The sequence below is a fragment of the Colius striatus genome, chromosome 2 (genome assembly GCF_028858725.1).
Source record: "Colius striatus isolate bColStr4 chromosome 2, bColStr4.1.hap1, whole genome shotgun sequence".
Classification (NCBI taxonomy): domain Eukaryota; kingdom Metazoa; phylum Chordata; class Aves; order Coliiformes; family Coliidae; genus Colius; species Colius striatus.
The window spans coordinates 84,479,278-84,504,083 of NC_084760.1; positions in this window are offsets into that span (position 1 = coordinate 84,479,278).

The window sequence follows — 24,806 nt, forward strand, 5'->3', positions numbered from 1 at the left end:
TTATTTGAATATTTGTTATTTGCTTTACTTCTACTGGTTGCTTGTGGTGTGCACTTTTTTTATATCTGCCTTGGGAATTCCCAGACCACAAGAAGCTTTTACATTAGCTCTGCAAATTCTCTCAATGCAAATAGTTTTTCCAGTCTTTTAGCATATCTTCATTAATAGATATATGTTTGCACAAGAACCTGCAATGTTATCCATGTTTGTGAACCTTCTTAAAGATGGAACAAAATTGCTATGAATGTTTGTAGTAAGTTCATGAAAAGGAACCTTGAACACTGTGAATTTACAGGGTTTTCTTGAATAAATATCTATAAATATCTATAAATATCTATAAATCCTTTCTCCTGCTGGAGAAAGCATATTTTCTCCAATATGATTGTAGCTGGGAAAATCAATAGCTATGTGTTTTTAAAAATGAGAGCTTCTTCACCTGTCACTGGAAAGGATATGTTTTCATGAGCTGAACATAGAATAATTCCTTAAACTCTTGCTGCAGAGCAGAGGGAAGTATGGGCGATTAAGCTCTGGTGCTTGCAGAAACATGAAAGGTAAAAAGCAGGGTAAATTCTGCCTGTCTTCCATCACTGCTTACTGGAAATAAAACATCCCTGTACTGGTAAAACAGTAGTAGTCTGGAGCACGTGTCATTGTCCTCAAGCAGAGAGAGCAGCATTGGTGCTGGTCTGGCAGCAAAGTCTCCCGCCTGGCTTGGTTAATGACAAAGATTGCCTTCAAGAGCTGTACGGCCAGGTCATAAGGGTCCTGGTAACTGTGGCACACTCCTGAATGGAGACAGTTCACCTGGGGAGGCTCCCATCCTTATCAGGCATTTTCTTAATTGAGAGAACTCCAAGTTACTACATGCAGCCCTGTTTGTTCATAAAGCCCTCCTGTAGGGATGTCTATTATGGCACCTCTTTTGTCTCCATCAAGATAGGAAAATTCAGCATAATTAGTGAAGCCTGTTTGCTTATTAAATAGTGTAGTCCCTTAAAATTTGTCTCATCACATATACGACACACTCTGCCTCTGCTTGTACTGTTTGTTTTGACTAACTCTCATTTACCTGAAAAAAAAAAAAAAATCTTTTTCTACTTTGGGGAGGGATATATGTTTTGGTTTGGGTTTTTTGTTGTTTTTAATGTCTTGGTATTTTAGAAATTCTTGGGTAGTCTTTGAGGGTAGTTTCGTGTTGGAGCAAGTGTAATCCCTTTTTGTAAGAGGAGAGACAGCTTTGACTTTTTTTGAGAGTTGTACAGCTTTCAGACAGTATATGTATATCTGTCGGTTTTCAGCTTTTCTGTGTCTTGCTCTTCAAGTCTCAGCAGAAAGGATGTTGTGTTGTCTGCTGTGTCTGTGGTTTCACCCTCTGTTTGTAGAGAGTGTATATATTTATTATTTTGGTGAAATATGTAACATAATAATAGATAGGCATATAAATGGGCTTTATCTGTTCAGTCCATGTTGCTTGATTCCGAATGCATGATTTGTCCTGAGGAAATAATTTAGTTCTGGCAGTACCTCCTGGTTTTCGTTCTGACAGGCCTTATCAGATAGTGTAGACTTTGAACTTTGCCTGTCTCTTCCTTTTTGTCTGTTACTTCTACTAGTACAGGTAGAAGTAACATTTAACCTATGCATGCCCCCTAGTATGTATGCAACTCTTGTAACAGAGTCTAAAAATTGTGGGGTTGCTATCAATACTTATAATATGTTCTCTTGTGGTTTATGGTCATTTTCTAGTCAAATATCTTCACTTCCTTATCTACTCAAGGCAGATAAACAGATCTACCATTAGATTAATTGAAAGAGGAACACAGAAATACATACTGCAGTTTTGAGAATGACTCCTCAATGATGCTATTGGTCTCTCCAGACCAGGCCCAGGATGCACATGCACAGCATCTCACGTGTGGTTCTGTGCATGCAGGAACTGAAATAACATTTCACAGAAGGACTATAACCTTTACTTATAAAAATGTCATGTTACCTAAGGTAGAGGAGATTCATCCTATCTTGCCATGGAAAGGACCTATTTGAAATTTGTTGGTCTTCCACATCTTTGTTACTCCTATGTGGATTGTTAAAACATGGGACTATACTGAGAGACTTGTCAAAGAGGAAGTTTTGAAACTGTAACATGAACACTTAGCAGTTCCAGTATTAAAGTGATTTCTCCAACAAAACATCTTTGAAATGTGCTAGGATAGGTACTTTGGCATTTGGAGAACTGCTAGGGTAGTTTGCTGTTGTCTGTGTGTCTCAAAAGTCAAACTGTACCTTAGTGATGAGAACAGATATGGTGTAATTTTCAAGAGGACTGCTCAATAAGCTAGAAATCAGCCTCTCAAACATAACAGCCATGTTCCAATACAGCTCACATCTAACACAGAGTGTAAACAGAGAAGAAAAGGTGTGAAATCAACCAAATTTGTGCAGAAGCAAATCCATAGAAGAAAACAGGAAAATAATATGTTAATAATAATATGAAACAGTTGTAAACTTCAATTTAACCACCAGCACAGGGCAGCTGCATGCGGGCAGGAAACTGTATTCTGCATAGAGAGTGTGTTATCAGTAAAGACATTGGACTAATAAAGGGAAAGAATGTGAAACTGTAAACAAGCACTGCAAATATTAAAATCCTCATAATGGATCATCCTCATTCCACTATGCCAATATAAAATACGAGGAAGGCATCAAGAAGAGCTTTACATGGTGAATGTGCAGTTAGTACTGACAATGCCAAAGTCACTGCTAGTCACCAATGCTAGTAAATTCATAACCCTTGTGACACACAGAAGAGGACAGACAAGTGATTCACATAATAGAGAGACAAGGAACTCTAAAAAAAATCTCATATAAGCAGATGTACGTTGTCGTATTCCTACAGCAAAACTGCTGAAAGATTATCAAAATGTTTTTGAAGGCCTGAGATCAATTCCAGGCACTTTGCACCTGGAAAAAGATTAAAGCATCCAGCTGCCCCACATATTAATTCCTGTATGATGAGGAAAAATGTAAGCTGTAGAGGAATTGTAGGGGAGAGGGGAAGGTAACTTTGCCAGTTGCAGAGCCTACACAAGAAATGGGCATAAGGTCATCATGGAAAACCTGACAAGTTGTGATTTTTAGCAAAGCTGAGCACCTTGGAGCTCACTACAGAGTGTGTGTGATTGAGGAACCAGTGGAAAAAAAAAAAGAGAAAAGTAGACAACTTTGGCTCCAAGTATTGAGGGTATTGGCACATGCATGTGGAAAACACCTATCTTGCCATATTCTGGGCATCAGCAAGTAAACCGAAGTGGTTGAAGATGGCATTTAAGATCAAAGCTAAAATGAAGATTATCTGTGCTGCCAGTAACAAATATTAACATACAGCTTCTGTTACTGATGATACTTTTGTGGGCTGATACAAGGGCAGAAGAGTGGAAACTGTGTTAAATCAAAACTTCAACTCATCAACCTATTGTAAACAGTCAGGGAAGTAACTCCCATATCAGAATGGAACTCAGGCCAAAGAGTGGTTGTCTGCAATACCCTATTTAGGATGCAGTTTCCGGGTTGTGATGCCTTGACCCCGGTAGTGCCAGTTCTGTGGTAGATTACTTGCAATTAATTGGTATTTACCCCTTTAAACAATTTAAGTTCTTACCAGTTCTCAACTTCTCCCTGAGAATATTTATTCCCAGCAGCCTCTTGGAAATCTAGATACAAACATATGTCATGGGACATTTTCCAGATGTACTGCACATGATACTTTCCTGTGCCACCCATAGACAGTGCCCCAGCCATCACTTATGTAAATGTGCCAGTGACCCCACTGTTTTCTTTGGAAATTATATCAATCATGTTTCCAATTAGGTTATTTTTGAGATGCTCTTTAAAAAGAGTAGTTAGTGGCTTTTATGTTGTACCAGTCTGCTTACCAGAGCTAAGAGTCAATCACATTGAAAAGATGTTTTGGTAATAATTTTTTTTGTGCATTAAATGTGAATTTTGAGTATGGTGATGTTAAACCATTTGCATCCTGAGGCTTTAAAATCTTCATATGTTTCTACTTTGACAGCTGTCACTGCTCACTGTAGTGTTACATTGGTTTTTAGGGAGACAGTCTATTGTAACATAAACATAATGACTATCGGAAGTGTAAGCAGATGAGGAAATTTTGAAATTAAGCCCTGTGAACTTTAGTGACGGAAATGCCCTCTCTGAACTGGGCAACTTTGTATGTTCTGTAAAGAGCTGCAGAAAACGTCTTTACTGGGAGGTACCTGTTTCCTGCCTCAGCCTGCCACTTCCTTTGTGAGTGGGAATGTGCTTGAGAAACAGCCTTGTGTGCCTGTCTGAAACCTGGTCTTGCAAACGCTACTTCAGAACTACTCTGAAGACCTGCAAGCTGCTATCCTGGCAAGTCTAGCTGTGGGTCTGGTTATCTGCCCTAATGTAGGAAAGGAATTGAAGGCATTTGAGTAAAAAATGACCACTGATCACAAGAAAATGTGTTGCAAAAGCTCCCAATAGTAACCCTACAAGTCGTTTAGTGCAGTGTTTCAAAAAAGTGTACAGTGCTATAAAAGGGACTTGATGAGTACATGATTAACAACCTGATGTAAAAAGTTTGTAGTAATAAATTGTGCAACTGACGAAGACTGTGAGATCCTTGGCCTGATAGAAAGAATAAATTGCCAGATATAGGCCAGTATGTGCGGGCGGTGGCTGGAAGGAACCGTGGAACAAGCTGCTCAATGCAGACAGATGTGTAAGAAGGGACTGACATAGGGGGAGAGTTGCACTTTTCTCCCAGTGTTATTGACATGAGCAAAAAGTCCAAGATAGCATCATCTGAAAGTAGCTGGGTCAGTTTGTTGAGAATAGAAAATATTTTAAAAAGATATAGTGAAGCAATGGATTAAATTCTAGTGATGTGATATATTCCTGTCATAACCCTGGTTGGCCAATACCTGATGAGCAGTTGTAAAACATGATGCAACGAAGCCAAGGGAAAAAAAGATAAAGAAATACACAACATTTCTGAAAGGCCTTGGAGACCTTTTCACCTGAAGCCATACAAATTTGCTTCATTGTTGGAAATGACCGTTTGGATTTTAAGAAACCAGTTGAATTGTTAGATGTTGTTGTGACCCTTGTGGACAGATCAATGATGCTTCCAGGTAACATGGTGTTCCAGACTTTGTAGTTTCTATTGGAGGACTACGCTGTACAGGTGGTGTGTTTGGGCAATTTACCTGGTAAAGAGAAATTGGTCATTAACACATTATTCTTCTACAACTGTTCAAGTGGTAATTTTAGGTTGCTAATTTTAGGTTGCTAAGGTTCTTTTAGATAAAGCTGCAGCAGGAAGGACAATAAATGGAAAGCTATTCTTTCCCAAAGAAAGTTCTTGGAGAAAACATGAGAAAATCCTTTAACAAAATTTAGCGCCAAGCTGTGCTCTGACTTTGGTACCTATTGCTCCAGCCTCACACAACTATATGAGAAATAATCATATCTTGTTGCTCTGTAGAGACTATTTAGACTTATTTTTCCAGGCTGTATGTGTATGGTTCCCTATGAAAATCATTATTTATTTAGCCTTTGGCTCCTAAGAGACTAGCTTTTAAGGCCTGAGTTAGTTTTTTGTCCCTTGGAGATTTAATATGTACTGTCTTCCAGATGATGAAGGTGTGAGGGATAAGCTGTTCCATATAGTTTTGCTAATTTCCCTTATAAGACAAGGGATAAAATAAACTTGAAAAATGTGATCTGGCCGCACTGGTGAAAGAGAGACAGGCATTTCAGAGCAGGCTTCCAGAGTTCTGGCCTTCACAGAGGCATGCATTTAGTGAGCAAACCAAAAACCATGGATTTTTTTTTTCCCCCTCATCCTCCAAACCGGAATGTATAGGATTTCCATTTACACATGTATTAGTACTTTTGAATTCCAGAGACAGCCCACATATATATCCATTCCCCATATGAATAAATACTCTGAGTTGAGATTTCATTTTGCACTGCCTTGCTCTGCTAGAGAAGGTCAGTTTCCTTCCACTTGCCCATTAAGGGCATATACAGCCCATGTAATAGCCAGTACTTGCATGTCTCTTTCTAGGCTGAAATAAGCAGTCCAGTAGGCTGAGTTGGCCCCAGTGATTTGTCACTTTCCTCATGAAGCTATTTAGTTCTCTTTTTTTCTTTTTTTTCTTTTTTTCTTTTTTTTCTTTTTTCTTTTTTTCTTTTTTCTTTTTTCTTTTTTCTTTTTTCTTTTTTCTTTTTTCTTTTTTCTTTTTTCTTTTTTCTTTTTTTCTTTTTTTCCCCTTTTTCCCTTTTTTCCCTTTTTCCCTTTTTCCCTTTTTTCCCTTTTTCCCTTTTCCCTTTTTCCCCTTTCTTTTCCCCCTTTTTTCCCCCTTTTTTCCCCTTTTTTTTCCCCTTTTTCCCCCTTTTTCCCCTTTTTCCCCCTTTTTTCCCCCCTTTTTCCCCCTTTTTCCCCCTTTTTCCCCCTTTTTCCCCCTTTTTCCCCTTTTCTCCCTTTTTCCCCCCTTTTTCCCCCTTTTTCCCCCCTTTTCCCCCTTTTCCCCCTTTTCCCCCTTTTCCCCCTTTTCCCCCCTTTTCCCCCTTTTCCCCCTTTTCCCCCTTTTCCCCCTTTTCCCCCCTTTTCCCCCTTTTCCCCTTTTCCCCCTTTTCCCCTTTTCCCCTTTTTTCCCCTTTTTCCCCTTTTTTCCCCTTTTTCCCCCTTTTTTCCCCTTTTTTCCCTTTTTTTCCTTTTTTCCTTTTTTCTTTTTTTCCTTTTTTTCCCTTTTTTTCCTTTTTTTTCCTTTTTTTCCTTTTTTTTTTTTTTCCTTTTTTTCCGTTTTTCCTTTTTTCCTTTTTTTCCTTTTTTTCCTTTTTTCCTTTTTTCCTTTTTTTCCTTTTTTTCCTTTTTTTCCTTTTTTTCCTTTTTTTCCTTTTTTTCCTTTTTTTTCCTTTTTTCCTTTTTTCCTTTTTTTTTCTTTTTTTTTTCTTTTTTTTCCCACCTTTCCTTTGGTGAGTAGAGAGCTGCTTATCTGATGTTTGCTATTTATTAAAGACCATGTGCTAAAGACTTGCTGTAAAATTATGTGAATGTGGAAGGAGGGCATTCTCACCACAGTGACAAGTGATGAGGAGCAGATGAGCTACAGTAGTAGCTCAGGTTTAGGACAGGAAAGCAGCAAGTCCTGACAACTTTTACACACTCTTTCCTCTGAGGCACTGAATAAGTTACCTCCCTGCCTCAGTTTCGCTATCTGTAAAAATTTAAGAACAGTGTGGTGATGATAGTTTGGTTCCCTCCCAAAGGGCTTTGAGTGGATTAATTAGTTAATGTCTTTAAAATGCTTTGAAGATGAAAAGTGTAGTGTAGATATAGTCTAGGATCAAACATTCATATTAATGAGAATATTTTTCTGGAAGTTCAGCACAACACGCAATATAAAAATGTGCATTTATAGTGATGCAGTTCATTAATATTCATGGCTTTGTTCTCAGCTCATAAGTTTGCAGTGAATGCAAAGACGGGAAAGGGAATAAGGGATTATTGTAGAACAGGGCAGAATGCATGTTGTGGACTAATATAACAAGTCATTTGCTACTATAAAACCGTCTTCAGACAGCTGCAAGGATTTTCATGTACTGGAGCTGGAACAGGAGAAAAGAAACAGATCTTGGTAGATTTGCTGCTATAATAATAATCCGTTTTCCCTTCCAGGTAAAGCCACAGGGCTAGACCTTGCTTGTTGTGGTGTTTAGTCACCTTTGCACTTTATCTTACCTGCAAATCTCAGGCTGGGAATCAAATTGCAGCCCTCCTCAGCAGGTTAAGTCACTGTGATCCACCTTCTATTGTTAAGGAGTCATTGCTAAACCAAATGCAGGAGGAAAATTACCTGTCCCGGAGTGAAAAGCAGAGAGGCAATGCTATCCTCCCTTCTTGGGGAACCTGAAATCGGTTAGGCAGGAAAACTCCGGATTTCTTTTTTAAGATTTTTTTTTTTTTTAGCTTTGGGAACCAAACTCGCTTGCTTTTCGTATTTTATTTTTTTTTTAAATTCCTTTCACAGCAATATTTCTTTGCATGTCTGATGTATGGTCTGAAACCACTATGATTTCTGTGCTTTTCCTTGAGTTAATATTTAATTCCTTCTTAAACATTAACCTTGGCTAGAGTTCCTTTTGTAAAAGAGGACTGCTGTGCTAATAACACTAATCATTTCCTTTGAAAAGCAAGGGAACAATGTGGAGCACTGTACATGTCTGAAAAGTTAACTGTCTTTTAATGACATATGTTACTGTTTCAAAACTCAAACTTTTTTTTTACTATTTATTCTGATGTTTACAAACTGTTCTTGCTCAAAACTGCAATACATGAATATTGTGTGGTGAACCCACCTCTTGTGTCTACACCTTTGTTGTGAAGCAAAGCAGTAGGGCAGAGATCAATGTACTCTTACTCTCATCAGTTCATATGGTATTAAGTCAAGTGCAAGACAAATAAAAACATGTATGTAGCTATAACTACCAGATGAATGGCATTTGGCACAAACATTTCTCAACCACAGACATCAGGAAGAGAAGTTTTTTTTAAAATTATTTAAGTTATCAGACAGCAAAGGCTGCATGTCAAATGAATGTTAGCAGTTTCTGCAGAGGTGCATGTACAGGTATGACACACTTGAGGTAGGAGCCCAGCTGGTGTAATACCTTTTAAGGTCAATGGGCATTCAGGCTTGGACATCAGAGGCTAGAAGAGGAGGACCTGTTTCCAGGTACTCTAGCAGGTGCAAGTTTGCAGGTGGAAGCAGGGTGCTAGAGAAGGTTTGGGCTGTGCTATGCTGAGTTCCCTCCATTGGAAGCCTCAACTGAGTGGTGTGAGGCAACCAGCAGTACAGATCTGAATGTGAGGCATTGTCCCACAGCTGGAAAAAGCTTTTCCACTTGTCACCCTCTCAGAGTTTAGCTATTCTGCTTATCTGAAATATGAGATTATGTCAATTTTTGTCACCTTAAGCAGCATTTTAAGTAATTAATGGACATTAATAGAAAATAAATATTTGTCCCTTCAAACTACAATCATGTTGGCACCTTAACCTCTTGGACTGTTTCAGGGATCAGTTCTGAAGCAGATAGAATGAATGTAAAACACAGGCAGGGAAGGTATTTTATGCTGGCTGTATTGGAAGAGGTGAGTGCCTTTAGGAGGACCAGGCTTGGAGCTTGACCTGTGAAAATCAAAGCTATCCAGTGAGCTTTAGGGCAAAGGGGGAGAGTGCCAGATTTAATGATGCTTTGGGTTTACATTGCTACTGAATAGATGTGAAGGAGTCTGAAGCAGTGTCCTTAGGCCGCAGACCCAGTAATGATTGCCATGTTAGGTGCTGCTGGCAGACAGAGGTTTGAAATCACCTCTGCTAATGTAAATGCCTGCATCATCCTGGACACCAATGCTTTGGACCATGATGGCACAGATACGAGAGGTGGTAGAACCAGTGCTTTGTGCTGTTGCCACCCTGACTCGCAGGGCATCTCCCATGTGGGCTGCTGCCACCAATGTGCCTGGCTGAGCAAGGGCTGCAGCAACACAGGCCAGAGAAGACAGTGAGGTTGAAGGAGATGCTGCTAGGGTGGATGAGGAGAAAGATATATGGTGGTGTGATAATTTTTGATGCAACTGCTCTGTGAGAATCTTTTGTCAAAGAAGGGGTGTATACTGCAGTCACGTGTCCCTGCTGGATGCTGTCAAGGGATGCTGAGACTCTGCTGGGGCTTCCTACAGGAACTATCAAACTAATGTATTCTGGGTTATTTCTTCTCTAGGGGATGATAGAGAGGCTCATCAGTGGTGCAGTGACAGAGGCCTTTTGGCTGCCCATAAGTGATCCTCCCCCTATCATCAGGCATGGAGAGTGTTTTTGTGTGAGGAATAGCAGGGCTATTGTGTTGGCTGATCAGGAGCTGACAGGGGAGAGTGACATCTTCTCCTGGAGGAGATATTGGGTGGTGGGTGGAGGTGAGATAGCAAAGAGTATACTGGGTGGTGGATAGCAGAAATACGTGGAGCTTTCTGGACTCTGCTTTTCTTTTTAAGAGGGTAGATTTATATTAGATATGAGTAAGAAATTTGTCATAGTAAGTTTAGTGAGGCACAGGAATAGGTTTCCCAGAGAGGTTGGGGATGCCCCATCCCTGGAAGTGTTCAAGGCCAGGCTGGATGGGCTCTGAGCAACTTGACTTGAGTAGAAAGTGTCCCTGCCCATGGCAGTGCAGTTGGAACTAGATGGATCTTTAAGATTTCTTCCAACCCAAACCATTCTATGATCCTTGCTGATGCTGTTCTGAGTACAGTTAGTGCAGGCTTTCATCCCTTTGCTGATGCAATTAACTTCTAGATACCTTTTCTGCAGGACAGGAATTGTCTTAATTATTTTGTGGTTTTGGCAAAATCCTTTTTTGTTGCTATTCTCTCTCCCATTTGCATAGTAATTCATGCTGACCAGTCAGCGACTCTGCAGAAAGCCTACAGAAATGCTGTCCCTCCAGTTCTGCCAGCCTGGGTGACTGGCCAGTTTGTGATCTTGGATGTGCTGGCCCCACTGAACTCCCCCATGATCCTCTTTGTCCTTCGCTAGTCCTAGCAACACACAAGATCTTGGAGAAAAGGGCCTCTGTTTTGCAGGATAAGTGGAACAACCAACCATGCCATTATGTATTTTAAAAAAAGGAGAAGAGAAGGTTGAAACTTTCTTCTTCAAAAAAAAGCCCTGAAGCTCAGACACTGCTTTACTCTCTCCTCCTCCTTCTACCTTGTGAAAATTATACCTGTCCAACAAGCTCCTTTACTTCCTGGAAAACAAAGACACACAGAACTGGGAAGGACCTTTTGGGTTAATCAGTCTAGGCGCTCTTGTCTCAGCAGGCATGTTGCATTTACTCGATTCCTTTCTTAAATTCATAAGCTTTTCTCTAAAAGACAAGTATGGAGATTTAAAAAAAAATATATATATTTTTTATCCAGAACTCTACAGGGAAGCTCTCAGACTAGCCTAGTGAGTAGTACCTTTCTTAAAATTCCTAGCCTGAAAAAACCCCCGACAACATCCAGCTGACATCAAATGTCAGTGAGGTCCTGCAGTTTCTTCTGCCTGACACCTTCCATCCTCCAGGAGCTGTTTCACTGCACACACAGCTGAACTTGGTACCTGGCTGCCCCTTGCTCCCTGTGCCTGCCACTTGGAGAGGCTGACTCCCTGCCTGACCTAATTCATGTGTTGCTGCCTCTCCTATTGCTGCCTCTGCCAGTTCTCTTCCCTGACAGCCTTCCCCCTGACTCAGACCGCCCCGGTGTGCAGAGTAGCAATAGGTAGGAAGGCGTGGAAATGTTTTTGATGAGGAGACTGGTCTAAGAAAACTTCATAACAAGGGGTGGGTTTTGCAGGAGATTGAGGTAGGTAGAAGGTGGGAGGCTGCTTTACCTATTAGATGGGGCCTCTGCAGGATATGAGAGCTAAAATGAGACAAAAAGAGGAAAGAAATAGGAAATCGGAGTGGAAATGAGATAGACCCAAAACTCAGCCTTGAGGAAGAGAGACCAGACTGTTTTATCATGAAAGGACAAGAAGCACCACAAGCGGAAGGGCGGCACAGTCAAAGCAAGTAGGAAAGGAGAAGGATTTTGAAAGTTAAACCAACATGTTCTTGCATTGACAGATACATTACTGTCGTAGAGCAAGCTGTGTTTGTGTTAGGCAACAGGTATGAGATGACTGTGCTCCATGCAATGCCAAAGTATAAACTTCTCTTTCTTTGTATAAAAGCTCCAAGGATATCCCAAACACAAGACCCTGCATTTCAGATTTCTCTGTTTAGTCTGTGCACTATAATTTAATCTAATATGACAAAATATTTGTAAGCAGCCATTTGTTTTGTCATGTGTGTGTTTTACTTTTGATCCAAAGCAGAATTAGCATCTCAGTTGTGATGCTCTTTCTTTAAAAGAAAGAAAAAAAGCCTTCTCTCCAGCACTGGCCTGATCTTTTGCTAATCTACTGCGATCAAGTTTTATGACCTGAGGGTCACACTAATCCCTAGTGGTCATGTAGTTACTATAGGTTCACTGATAGAACAAGGTTTGCGTACTGCAAAGTGATGCAGAGTCTGTTTCTGACTGGGGTAATTCTGGACAGCTGTGTGGGCCTTGCTGCAACCTCTCAACCTCCTTTGTAAATAATTCAGGGACTCTTTGAACCAAGAAATGCTCCTTTTCCGCTCATTCAGCTTTCTTCTTTGCGCACTCGGTTTGCGGACTGGAGGTGTGTTCGTGTGATTCTGGACTTAATGTGACGTGACTTTGGAGTTTGAAGTGGCATGTTGGAGGGGAAAAAGCTTGTGCAGACTTTTGTGTCTGGCTTGATAAAAAGATTGTGTTGCTATTGACTTGCAGATTAAATAACCCTCCTAGGACAAAGGTTACAGTAAAACTGTAAGACCATTTAAAAAGCAAACATATTACAGACGACAGGTGAAGATATCAGTAGTCCAGTACTGTCTTTAAAAACTCAGCTTCATACAGTCTCCACATACATCAGTTTCCCTGCATAACAGAAGAATAACGACAATTTTTATGTATTTTATAAATCAATATTGATTCTTAGAAAACAGGGTAACACCATACTAATTAACTTGGGCCAAGGTGAGATAAAGTCTCAGAGATTCCCATCTATTGGGTTTATCTCCTAATTGACAGATATACTATGAGTCTGTTTGTTTGGTCTATGCTTTTGAAAAGAAAAACTCTGTCAAAAAGTGTGATGCCTCTTACATAAATGCTGCCATGACTCTGCTTGGGATAATACGAGCTCTATGAGTTGCATGGGTTCATAATAAATACCAGTCACAATAAATTTTGTTCATTTCTTGATCTATTGCTTTAAATTGTGTTTAAATTTAAATTCATAGATGTGCATTGCACTGAGAAAATAAGTGTTCTTAATTGGTATGCAATTTTCTTGTGTGCCTCTTACCAACAGGAGGAAGAGCTGAAGGGCTTCAGCGTGGAGCAAGGCAGGAGTTAGATGACTTCTTAACGTGAAGGCACTGCTCAGTGCTGGGCAGGATTTTGGCATGTGCACACTCACACCATCCATCTCTTCTTTGGGACCCAGGAAGGGGGAAGCTGGGCAATGCTGTTTTGTGTGCCCTGCAACTGGAGGATGTCAGCCTCCAGAAATGTCAGCCTGTGTCAAGCAGCTTTCAACATCTCTAAATTTACCAATGGTGTTAATTTACTTTAAATGCTTTTCCCTTTTCAGAGACTCTGCCCTTTGTCAGTGAGATGGGACCAGCCTTCTTTTGAGTTTGAAATATGGAAACCTTTCTGCTCACTTGCCAGACGAGCTCTACCTTGGTTGTAGTAAATGCAGTTTAATATCTCCAGCAGACTGTCTCCTCTCTGTTCTGTATCTTATCCTGTAAATTTTCTCAACCTTGAGGCTAAAGCTGAAATGTCACAAAGCAGGCAGCTGCTTCTTCCTAAAACACCTGTGAGTCAGTTCCCAGTGGGCATGAAGATGAAGATAACCTGGAAGACTTGCAGGGGCAGGCTCCATTCATCACCTCACAGTTCCTTGCTAATCTGTTTTAACCCTCCCAGACAATTTTTCATCAATCTTGCAAAACATTTCAAACTTCTTGTCAGTCAGGAGAATTGTGTTGGCCACTAGATACAGGAGGAAGCTACTAGGGTCCAGGAACATCTGACCTGAATCTTAAACTGGCATGAATTTAAGGTTTTTGTGAACTTTGATTTCTGTGAATAATAACAGCTATTCTTATTTCCATTATTGTGAAAACAGCTACTGACACCACATATTGGATGCCTGACAGTCCACAACCTTGGATTGTTGTATGTTGTCACCTCAGTGATGCAGTTACCTTTCAGTAATAATTACATAACACTAACCATGATATAGAGATGATTGCTGAATTTGTTTTTAATATCTGAGGAAAGCTCCATAGTTGTTCTAGATGCAACAAAATGATGCTGTTTGTCTAAATGGGGAAAGGATCTTAAGACAAAGAGATTCTGCCCTGGTGCACCACTCCCACCCCTCCCTTTTTTCCTTCTTAGATACAACATCTTTCATACTTCAGGTAAATGAAGATACCATACTGGTTCATGGAGAAGAAACTACTGCAAGCTGTAGTGTTAGATGTTCAATGTGAGCTCCTATGTATCTTTAGAGGTAAAAGCCTATTTGCTGAGGATTAATATAATCTCTGCTCTTTTGTTTTAGTATCTTGTAGCTGAGCTGTCTCTAGAGAGAGTAAAAAGAATTTAGGCAAAAGAATGAATAAGGTTGGATTGCTTAGCCCTGATGTGGGGCCAGGATGATATAGGGTGATGCTGCCAATTGTATCTCCAGGCTGCAGCATTACACTGAGGATGAAGTAAGCGACTGTTTGCTTCACTTCATGGGGCTTTGAGGGGTTCTAGTTTATAGCTATGTTCTATCTATAGAAGATCATCTTTCGTTCCTCGTATTTACCATATTTCCTTTCCATATGTCCTATCATCCTTCCTTCTCCAATATAATTAAATAGTAGGAAAACCCTCTAATTATTTTTACTATTTTTTCACCATATTTGAGATTCTCGGGGTGTGCTCTTGCTCATGTTTTACAACTGTTTGCCACAACCACACAGGTTAGAGTTGTATTTGTTTAGAAACAATTCATCCACATCCAGCCCCCAAGTGAAATTTGAGTAGCTCACCTTATCATCTGGATGAAAGGTTTTAAGAAACTCCTGGAATAACATGAGAATGACCAAAACTGGGTGTTGAAAATGAGATTTGTACTCAAGTTCATGATCAAACACCTGTTGTTTGGTGTGAAGGGCCTGACAAGAAATTATGCTAATGGATTGTAAATTTCTGACACTGCATGTGTTTCGTGGTTGTTTTTTTGTTTTTGATTGTTTATTTTGGTTTGTTTTTGGTTTTTTTTTTTAAGTATCAAATCACACATCAACAAGATGGTTTAAAAATGTCCTTACATCAAGTCAGATAGAAGAAGGAGTAGTTCTCAAAGATTTTTTTTATCTTGTGTTGTGTTATTGCTCTTTATCAATAGATACTGTGTAGAAAAACAGAACCAAAACCTTTGTGGTTTGTTTGAACATTTTCACTTAACTTCTTGTTAAATAGTTTTTTTGTACTTAGTTCCTCTCATAATTTGGTAATTTTGCTAATGTATGCAGGAGGACAACAGCACAAGTGCATTGCAAGCCTATCTATGGATTGTTTATTTCTAAAGAGGAGTAATTTCTTCTTGATTTTTATTTCCTAAATAAGAACTACAGTGCTACATAGAGTAATTGTAAATAAAAGAAGACATCTCCAGAACAAATAAAATAACAAAATGTGGACATAATTCCTGTTTAACTCTTCTGCTTTGGTCATAAACCCAAAGGTAAATTTAAATTTTAACTTTTAGTTGTTTGTTTGTTTGGGGAATGTGTATAGTAAATCAGTTGTTCAAACAAATAAGTTAAATGATAGTGAATTTGAGCTTTGCTTTTCCTAAAGTTTTTTTTTTTCAGTTTTAAAGCTCAGTTTCATTTCCTTCAGCACCAGTGTTCTTGGAATGTATTGAAATGTGGCCTCAAAGAGTTTATCAAATATGCCATTTTAGCTCCTAACACACATAAGCTTGCCTCTCCTTGACTAAATGGACTCATTTGCTGCAGAGTTTTGTTAAAGATTAGTGTTATCAATGATTTGTGCCAAAGTCAATTGCAAAGGTTTACTATTTATTTACATCTATTTAGTTGCATTATTAAGAAGGTAATGTAAAAGGATTATGCCAAAACTAAGCCATACTTGTCCAGATAGAAAAAAAAAAAATGCTGCCCAGTATGGAAATATTTGATTTTTCCATCCATAGATTAAAAGATTTGTCAGATATATTGACTAAAAGAAGGTTTCAAAACCCAGAAATAGTTGTAGCTAATGTAGCCTTTTCTATACATGGAAACTTGGGCCACTTTTTGTAGTTCTCCAAAGAAAAACCTTCAGGTAGGTTATTTCCTAGATCAGCACAACTTATAATAGAGTAGTTTGCTTGCCTGGTTGACAAAACTGTGGTTCTACTCTAATTGGCAATTACATTTTTTTCTGAAAAACATTCTTACTTTTCAATGGTGGGGCTGATTAAATATGTCTCGCTCTTTTCCTTTTGTCTCATATATTTGTTCAGACTAAACATAGGCTTGCAGAGAACAGTGAGTCTGATTATATTTGTAAGTATTCCCTTTTCCCCTCTTTTTCTTTCCCGAATTAGAGAGGGTCATGGGGAAGTGCAATGGGAAGCATGAAAACACAGGAAGAAGCAACTGAACAATGCCTGAATACAAGTAAATTTCTGACATTGCAAGTGTTTTTAATTTTGGATTTTTTTTTTAAGTATAAAATCATACATCAACAAGATATCTATCAAAATAATGGAATTTTGTTACAACAAACAAAAAAATTGTGTGATAAAAGATAACGACAATTTATGAAGCACCTACTGTGTGGAAGGGTGAAGGAAGGGGATAAAATTTCACTGGATATGAGACTTGCTATTTACTTTGCAAGAATTAATATGGAAGAGTCAAAATTAGTTATGAAACATAATGAAGTTCATTAAATAACAACTGATGTTAATAAAATAGAAATAATCAGTTATTATTGCTTTTAATCTATATTACCTCTGAGTTTTCTATAAGACCTTTAAGCAGATCTAGAAGATACGGGATTCTTTTGCTAATTAGTCACTCAAAGCCACTGCTTTTGACTCCAAACAACACATGGATCACTTCTATAATACTGTGCAGTAAGCCATCACTACTGTGAGCCTTCTGTCAAGCCTGAAGCTCTGGTATTATCACTTTATTTTTTTCAAACAATCTGCAATAGAACCATAGAATCATTTCAGTTGGAAAAGATCTTTAAGATCATCAAGTGCAACCACTAACCTCACACTGCTGTCACTAAACTAAGCTGTATCACTCAGCACCTCATCTACGCGTCTTCTGAATATCTTTAGGGATGGCGACTCCACCACCTCCCTGGGCAGCCCATGCTTTTCCTAATCTCCAATCTAAACCTCCCTTGGTGCAACTTGAACCAATCATTCTTCTTGTCCAATCATTCATTACTGGAGAGAAGAGATTGAATCCCGCCTCACTACAACTCCCCTTCAGGTAGTTGTAGAGAGTTATCATGTCTCCTCTCAGCCTCCTCCAGGCTAAACATCCCCAGCTCCCTCAGCAGCTTCTCATCAGACTTGTTCTCCAGACCCTTCACCAGCTCCGTTGCCCATCTCTGGACACAATGTCCTTCTTGTGTTGACGGGTCCAGAACCGGACACAGTATTTGAGGTGCAGCCTCACCAGGGCTGAGTACAGGGTGACAATCTCTTCTGTGGTCCTGTTGTTCACATTATTTCTTACACAAGCTAGGATGCCATTGGCCTTCCTGGCCATTTGGGTACGCTGCTGGCTCATAGCCTTCCTTTATGATATAAGTCAGGATCTACTGTTAAGAATGTCCTGAAAACTCATTTGTGTCATACTGAAAGCATACTGTTTGGGAGCAACACAGAAAATACTCAACTACAGTTATCAGATTAGATCAAGACCTAGTTGCATAATGCTAAGGTTTTCCACAAGTAGCCAGTATTTGCAGGAAAGCAGCTTATTCCTTTATGCCAGCAACATCTTGCTGACATACAGATAGCATGGCTATGGGAGAACACTTGAACCTGAGGCAAATTGGAGAATGGTTAAAGGCTCTTGACCATTTCACTCTTTGCTTGGCTGCCCCTATGGTTTCAAAATTACAGTGTTCAGCAATTGCAATCAGATGAGGGTAGGTCTGTGAGGGGGCTTTCTATACTGAGCACGACTGTATTGGGCAGCCACCTATTCTGAAAATAAGTCTGGAGTGTACTAAATTTAAAAGACACACTGCCAGTGGTGGGCCTTCACTTTAAAGTTTCTGTGTAAAAACCTACTCTGTTGATCTCAGAATATCACCCAATAATTGCAGTAATCTTCTACTTCTGGGGAATTTTGAGCCTGGAGAAGGAGGGGAAATCGGGAGTAGTTGTTGGTGTGTTGCAGAAAATTGATTGTGTTATCAGGGCACTCTTTCCATTTCACTCCAAACTTCTCTCCCCTGTACATTCTCCTATAGATTTCCTGTAATGACATCAGTCACGGTAGGTTTTCTTGTAAACAATTGTGCTTTTGTGTTTCAACCTATTTCATGTCGAAGTATGCAAAAGCTAAAGGAACATGCGAAAAAAAATTATGCAAGACCCTGAGGACAGAGGGGAACTTCCCCCTGAAACTCTGAATCTCTGAGGCACAGCAGGTATATTGCAACCAGGCTTAGGTCATAACTTTTTTTCAACAGTTCCTCTAGAGTTAGGCAGGCAGTTGCCACCCCTTCACTTACAGATGGTCCTAAAGGTATGCTTCTGTCTATCATTCTGTCATGACTCTTGCAGACATATAGTCAACATGTAGCTACACATGTAATGTGTGCTGTACTTCACATCACTGTGCCAACTAGTCTCTGCATCTGCAGTCTGTTCTGCAGCATAATTCTAGTCTGTGATGCTTTCTGCTGAGCCCCTTGGCTCATTCCTCTTGTTTATGTTTGGTGTAAAACTATCTAAGGAACTTCTGCAAGATGAGGTTCATGGTGTGGGTTTTGCTCTCCTACACTCCCACAGTGGCATGCTCCAGAGGTTCTGATCAAATTCCAAATTTGCTACAGCACAGAGACTTTATCAAGGGAAAGCATGCTGTATGCAAAGCACATTGAAGTGCCCTCTTATGAAATGAGGTTTGACTTTCTGATATCAAAAAGAACATTAAACCAGAATTTAATATATCCTGGGAAATCATCTTTCACAATCTAATGCCTGGAGCCCTTTACTTTTTAATATGAGGATCAGAATTATCATCTCTCTCATGGTTTGCCTAAACACTTTATGTTAAATGACAGTAAGTTAATAAGTATAAAATAGTGGGTGGTTAACTACCATTTAGCAGGCTAACACTGTCTAAATGGGAAAGCTCTTAGTGTAAGATAAGGAAACGAATTTGAAACAGTAAAATGAAATCAATGTAGCCACATCTTGTAGACATTCCTGTTTTGGTATTAAACTAGATGAGGTTATTTTAGCTTACTATTTATGAAGGCTTTTAAACTAAACAGTGAGTCTTATCCTGCCTTATCCTGGAACAAAGGTCTATCCACGTGAGGGATAAACCTTTGTTAATACATCTCTAGCTGCTCAACCATCTTGGTAGGATTGTTAAAAGCCTTTCAGGCAAGGAAAGCTACTGGAACTGTTACCAAGTGACTTAGTGAAAAGAAAAAAGGGGACGTGTGCTAAATGTGCAGTGACTCCTCTGATAACATGTGATAACATGGAACAATGGAGTGGGCAAGCTTGATAAGAATTTCCAGTAGCTTTGCACTGAAGGAAAGGAGCTATGATAGCTGTGCAGAAAGAAGCTTGTCCCAGCCTGATGAAATGGTAACTTTTATGAAACGAAAAGAGGGAAGTAGATGCCTTCTGCCTGAGACAGTAATGGGCTGCTGAAGCCAGGGTGGAATTATCATGCTGGGACACTGATGTAAAAGCTGCCATGAACATCACCTGTTCCTCCTGCAAGACTAATAGTAGTGATGGTAGTAAGTTAATGTCACACAAGGGTGATGTTAGCATAAAATAGCTGTTTCTAAGGGCTTTTTGAAATATCAGTAGAAACACTCCTGCAAAAAAAGTTTACACTGTGGTTGCTTTTACTAGGAGAGTGTAGCGTCTCCTGTGATAACAGCATGACTCTTCATCACCTTTTCTCAACTGTCAGATGATAATAGTTTTATATGCTTTGTCTTGTTATGAACCATGCAACCCTGTTTGACCTAGCAGTTAGCTAGACTTAAGTCTTTTGAGTGATATCTTTAAGGAGAAAAAATGATGGATGGATAGATGAATGAATGAATGGGTGATGAAGTTTGGCACGTATTGGATTCAGGCAGATTACAAACAATACCTATAAATCCCTGAATATGTAGTGTATCAATCACCAGGAGAAAGTTTCTTGGCTGACTCTTCTTGCTAGCTAAGTCTGTTCTCCAGAGGCCTCTGTTAGTTTTTTTCCCAAAGTGTTGCTATAAATCCTTCTCTGCTGTCTATTGGTTTCTGTGCTTTGCTGGTCTTCTCTCTCATTCCTGCAAGGCTCTAGTAAAGAGTATGCAGCCTTCAGCTTTGCTCTTTTCTTCCCCTGCCTGATGCACATACATTTTCATTTAAATCCCATGGAAAACTCCTCAGGCTACATGACTTGATTCCTAAATGTGAGTTTTTCACAGAATATTTTGCTGGTGGTTCCTACCACCTGAGTTTCCTGTTTCATGAAACAGTTGTGCTGCTTGCTTTATCTGTACTGGCAACGCAATTACCAACTTCAGTGGGCATATTAATTGTGTGCTAGCGTAGTAGATCTGTTCTAGGTGAAAAGAAGTGAAAAACTGAGACCGTGAAAGTGCTTGAAGACCTTTCATAGACTAGGCAGAGAAATGTGTTGTCTGTGGTTAGGGCAATCCTATGGGAGCTGATCTTTGACAGAGACTACGTTGCAACAGTATGCAACATTTAAAAATCTATCAGAGCATACTAGTACTGCTTGTGGGCATAAAAAATGAACGGATATTTAGGAAACTTTCAAATTCTGTGCACTGAATTGTGGGATAGATGAAAAATGTCCAGTGCAGCTCTGCATCTGTTCCTGGGAGAAATTTCAATAGCTCAGTGGGATCCTGCTCAGAAAGAGAAACTGTGATCTGCTGTTGCATATGTATAGACGAATTACAGAACCATTGTGATATCAGCACTACAAGGATGAATGCCCACGCCATGGTGCTATGTCTTGGCTGACTCTGCAACTTACATCAGCAGATGAAAAAAAAAAGTTAAATGAAAACATTTTCCGTATTTTTTTTTTCTTTTTGAACTGCATCAAGAAGATCTAGATTATATGAAGTTGGCAGGTTCAAGTGTTACTCTAGTCATTGTTTTCATTCTCTCCTTTTGGCAACCTTCAGTAATTCCAGATGTTATTTCTCTAACCACATGGAAAAATTCTTATTAAAAAAGAGGGGCGGATGAGAGAGAGAGAAACTGTTTTCCTGCATTTGGTACATTTTTAAAGCAATGATGATATTGCGTAGATATTGCTCATGTGCAGCAGGCACTAAGGCTAGTTGGAGGCATGCCCAGGAGGAGACAGCCCTAAGATAAAAGGCCCTGTGTTATAGGGGAGAAATGAGAAGGAAGCCAAAAGCAGCTAGCTGGTTCAGTGAAATGGTGTTCTGTCATTCTAGGACTCATTTGTTTGGAACTGTAAGGGATGAGGGGGACAAATGGGAAATTTACCCTGAACTCACTATATTGAGGAAGATTGGAGAACTATAGTATCATGTCAAAGGAGAGAAGGAATGTTTTTCTTGCACTGTTACCATGGGAGAATATATGGTTAACTTGTAAATAATACCTTCCTCTGAATGGAAAAAGGATTCATGTCTGTTTGGATAGTGCTTTTAAGGCACATGAATTCACTTACTTGGCTTGGCTCGACTCACCTAGCATTGCTCCACTTAGAGAGAAATGGAAAAAGCACTTTCTAATTTAATATAGAATATAGGCTCAAGTGTGTTGTGATAGCATTGCTTTGCAGGGTGAGTCCAGCCTCTCCTTCTGTGTTTTTGAAGTCTTCTTCAGCATCCAGGAATTCCAGAGGTTTGAACCAAACCCTTCCTGTGCTAGGGGAGATAAAAGACAACCTCTTTATGAAGTTTCCAGCCAAAAGTAAAACCAAAAAGTAGTGAACTGAGTCACATAACCTCACAACAATCTTGGCTGAGCAAAGCTGAGCTCCCATGTCCCACCAGGAGAAAGCCCTCATGGTGCGTTTACAGCCACCCTCCCTGGAACCAAACCAGACCTTGTACCATCACTGATGGCTTCCTTTCCAACCTAGCAGGACACTGGAGAGCATAAGCATAGAAGCTTAGGACCTTTCAGACTTAGTGAAGTGATAAATCATGTGTAGAAAATCACTCTTTCTCTCTGAGCTACTGTGCAGAGTACCAAATGTTATTGATAAAGGCTGGTCTGGTGAAGACACATATAGCAACAGATTCAGAACAAGGAGAGAATGCAATGTTCTTTTGAGAACGGTGAGTTTTCCCTCTTAAATGCAGCTTTTACATAAAAGATCCCATTGACAACTCCTTATAAGATCAGGTTTTGGAAAAAAAGAAAGCTCATTCACTGTGAAAAGAAAGGGCAGCCTGCATCTACTTCACTGGCTTGCCATGGTTTGCTTTTTTTTTTTTTGCTCATGCTGCCCCTCCATCCCAACCAGTGCACAAGATGCACTGAAGTGATGTGGTGTTAGCAAAAAGAGAGAAGAGTGTTCTATCTGTAGGTGGTTCAGTACTGAGAGCCCAGAGAGAAGAGTAAAAAAAAAAGCTCTGTTTTGTCATTTGTTGGTAAAAGTGAGAATGGTTACTGGAAAATATTTTGTTTTGAGATTAGTTGGTGGTAAGCCATGACTAATGCTCATTGTGCCAATATGTGCTTGTGTCCGGGTTACCAGGTCCCCCTCCTTGCTTATTTTATGTAGCTGATGAAGCCTGCTGAAACTTGTACTGTAGGGTCTTTGGTGTGGGGACTACTTTAAGATTGTTTGCCCATTGCTTAATGCAGTGGGACCCTTGGCTCCGGACTAAAGCCTTTTTAGGCATTATTATAGCAAAAATAGTAAATTCAGTGATGGTTCTTGGTTACATTGACCTTTGCAGCATCTGGGTCATTTCAGTTTTTGGACTCTGGGGACCCAGAGCTGATGTTTCATTCAGGGAGTGGAAGCCAAGTCTCCAGCCATGTTCATTGTGAAGTTTTCAAAATGGAAAACAATTGTTGATCCAAGTCCAAGATATTTTCTGGCTCTGGTAATCTTGTGTTTAGCATGATCACAATTAAGGACATTCAGTATTGGTTTTAGGGGCTTAGTGAGATGTATTGTGTTAGAAGCAAGACAAAACAATGCATTTGTTAGTGGTTTTTGTTTTATTTTAGACATTTACTTACTTGGAGTTCTCTGATTATGTGGATAACCCTGAGGATCTTCTTGCAAAGTTAACACTGATTGCTTTACTTTTCAGTAAAAATTAAAATGAGAAAGAAGGCCACAAGTAACTTTTCTCTCCTTCAGATATTCTAGAAAGATCTTACCCTACTAAGCTCACCTGGCAAATTAACAAAAATCTCTGGCCCCATATGATTAGTGACAAGACACTATGCTGGGAAGTGATGTGATGATGCAATTGGTAACAGCTAAGAAGCGCTTGTTCTAGCACTGACTCTTGGTGACCTGCGCTGGACCAGATTCAGACAGGACTGCTACACTCAACAGCAGCTGCGAAGTTATAAAAGCATACATTTTCCAGATCATCTAAAAGCCTACCATAAGGATTCACCTAAAACAAAAGGAAACATTCTTGGCAACATTGCTTGTAGCTTGGGTTGTTTCCTTCTGTGTATTGTAGGGAGAAGACACAAGAACTATGCTGCTTGAAAGGAAGATTTAAAGAAGCAAGCGGGACTATGGAAAGGGTTGATTTTGTTCTGTTCTGTTCCCAGGGCACTGTTTTAAAGAGGTGTTTGTATATCTTAGTGACAGAAATTAAAATAAACCATTAAACATTCCAGATTTCAAGCTACTGTTGCATGAGACAAGATACAGGGAGTACAAGCTTTACTGAGTTCCCTCCATTTTGTAAAATCCTTCTGAGGAAAGTTTAAGAAAAAATGGTTTAATTTAGAGTCCTGTTGGCTGGCTGATTTCTGTCAAAGAATAAGATTTTCTGTACTTTGAATCATCCTGGTTCTTCATACTTTGTCTGCAGATGGCTGTTTGCTTCAATAGCAACCCAGAAGAACTGCTAATCAGGGATTAATGAGTGATTTTCTTTCTAAAGTAGCTATCACTTTTCTACATCTCCTTCAAGTACTAGCAAAGTCTGATATCTCTTACTCATGTACAGAGCAGCTGTAGGCAGCAGCTCATCAACTAGACAAATGGTTTTACTGGAGAACAGCAACATTTTAAAATTTACAGGATATGGCAAACTTTTTTTGTGTGTTTTTCATTCATGATGTAGTGAGAATGGCAGGTTACTTATGAAGTAAGGGTACATAGGAGATGTGTTATCTTTAGACTGTGGTTAGAGTCATTATAAAAATCAACTTTATTTTATTTAAAACCATGAACTTGCCTCGTATCTGCTTTCTTTTAAGAAAAGATTTTTCTTAAGAAGGAAAAGCTGAGCGTGCTTGGTTTTTCACACATAGGGGAAGTTGCTGTAATTTATAGGTGAAGAGGCAGGAAGATCAATAGTGCCAGGCACAAAAAATATACTGAATTGGATAGTGTGGAGCCTGAGGTCACCGAGGCCTGTGGCAAATTTATCCATCCAATGGGACAGAACTCTATTTTGATCCTTTACGTAGCTCTCCTTATTTCTTACATATGTGGAATGCTGGACCCCCATTACCAAGTGGAAGGACCATAAGAAAGATGAATCTATGGACAGTAAACACTAAGCACATTTTTGCAAGGGGTGTAAGGCAGAATGTAGCCAGTTTATACAAAAACGT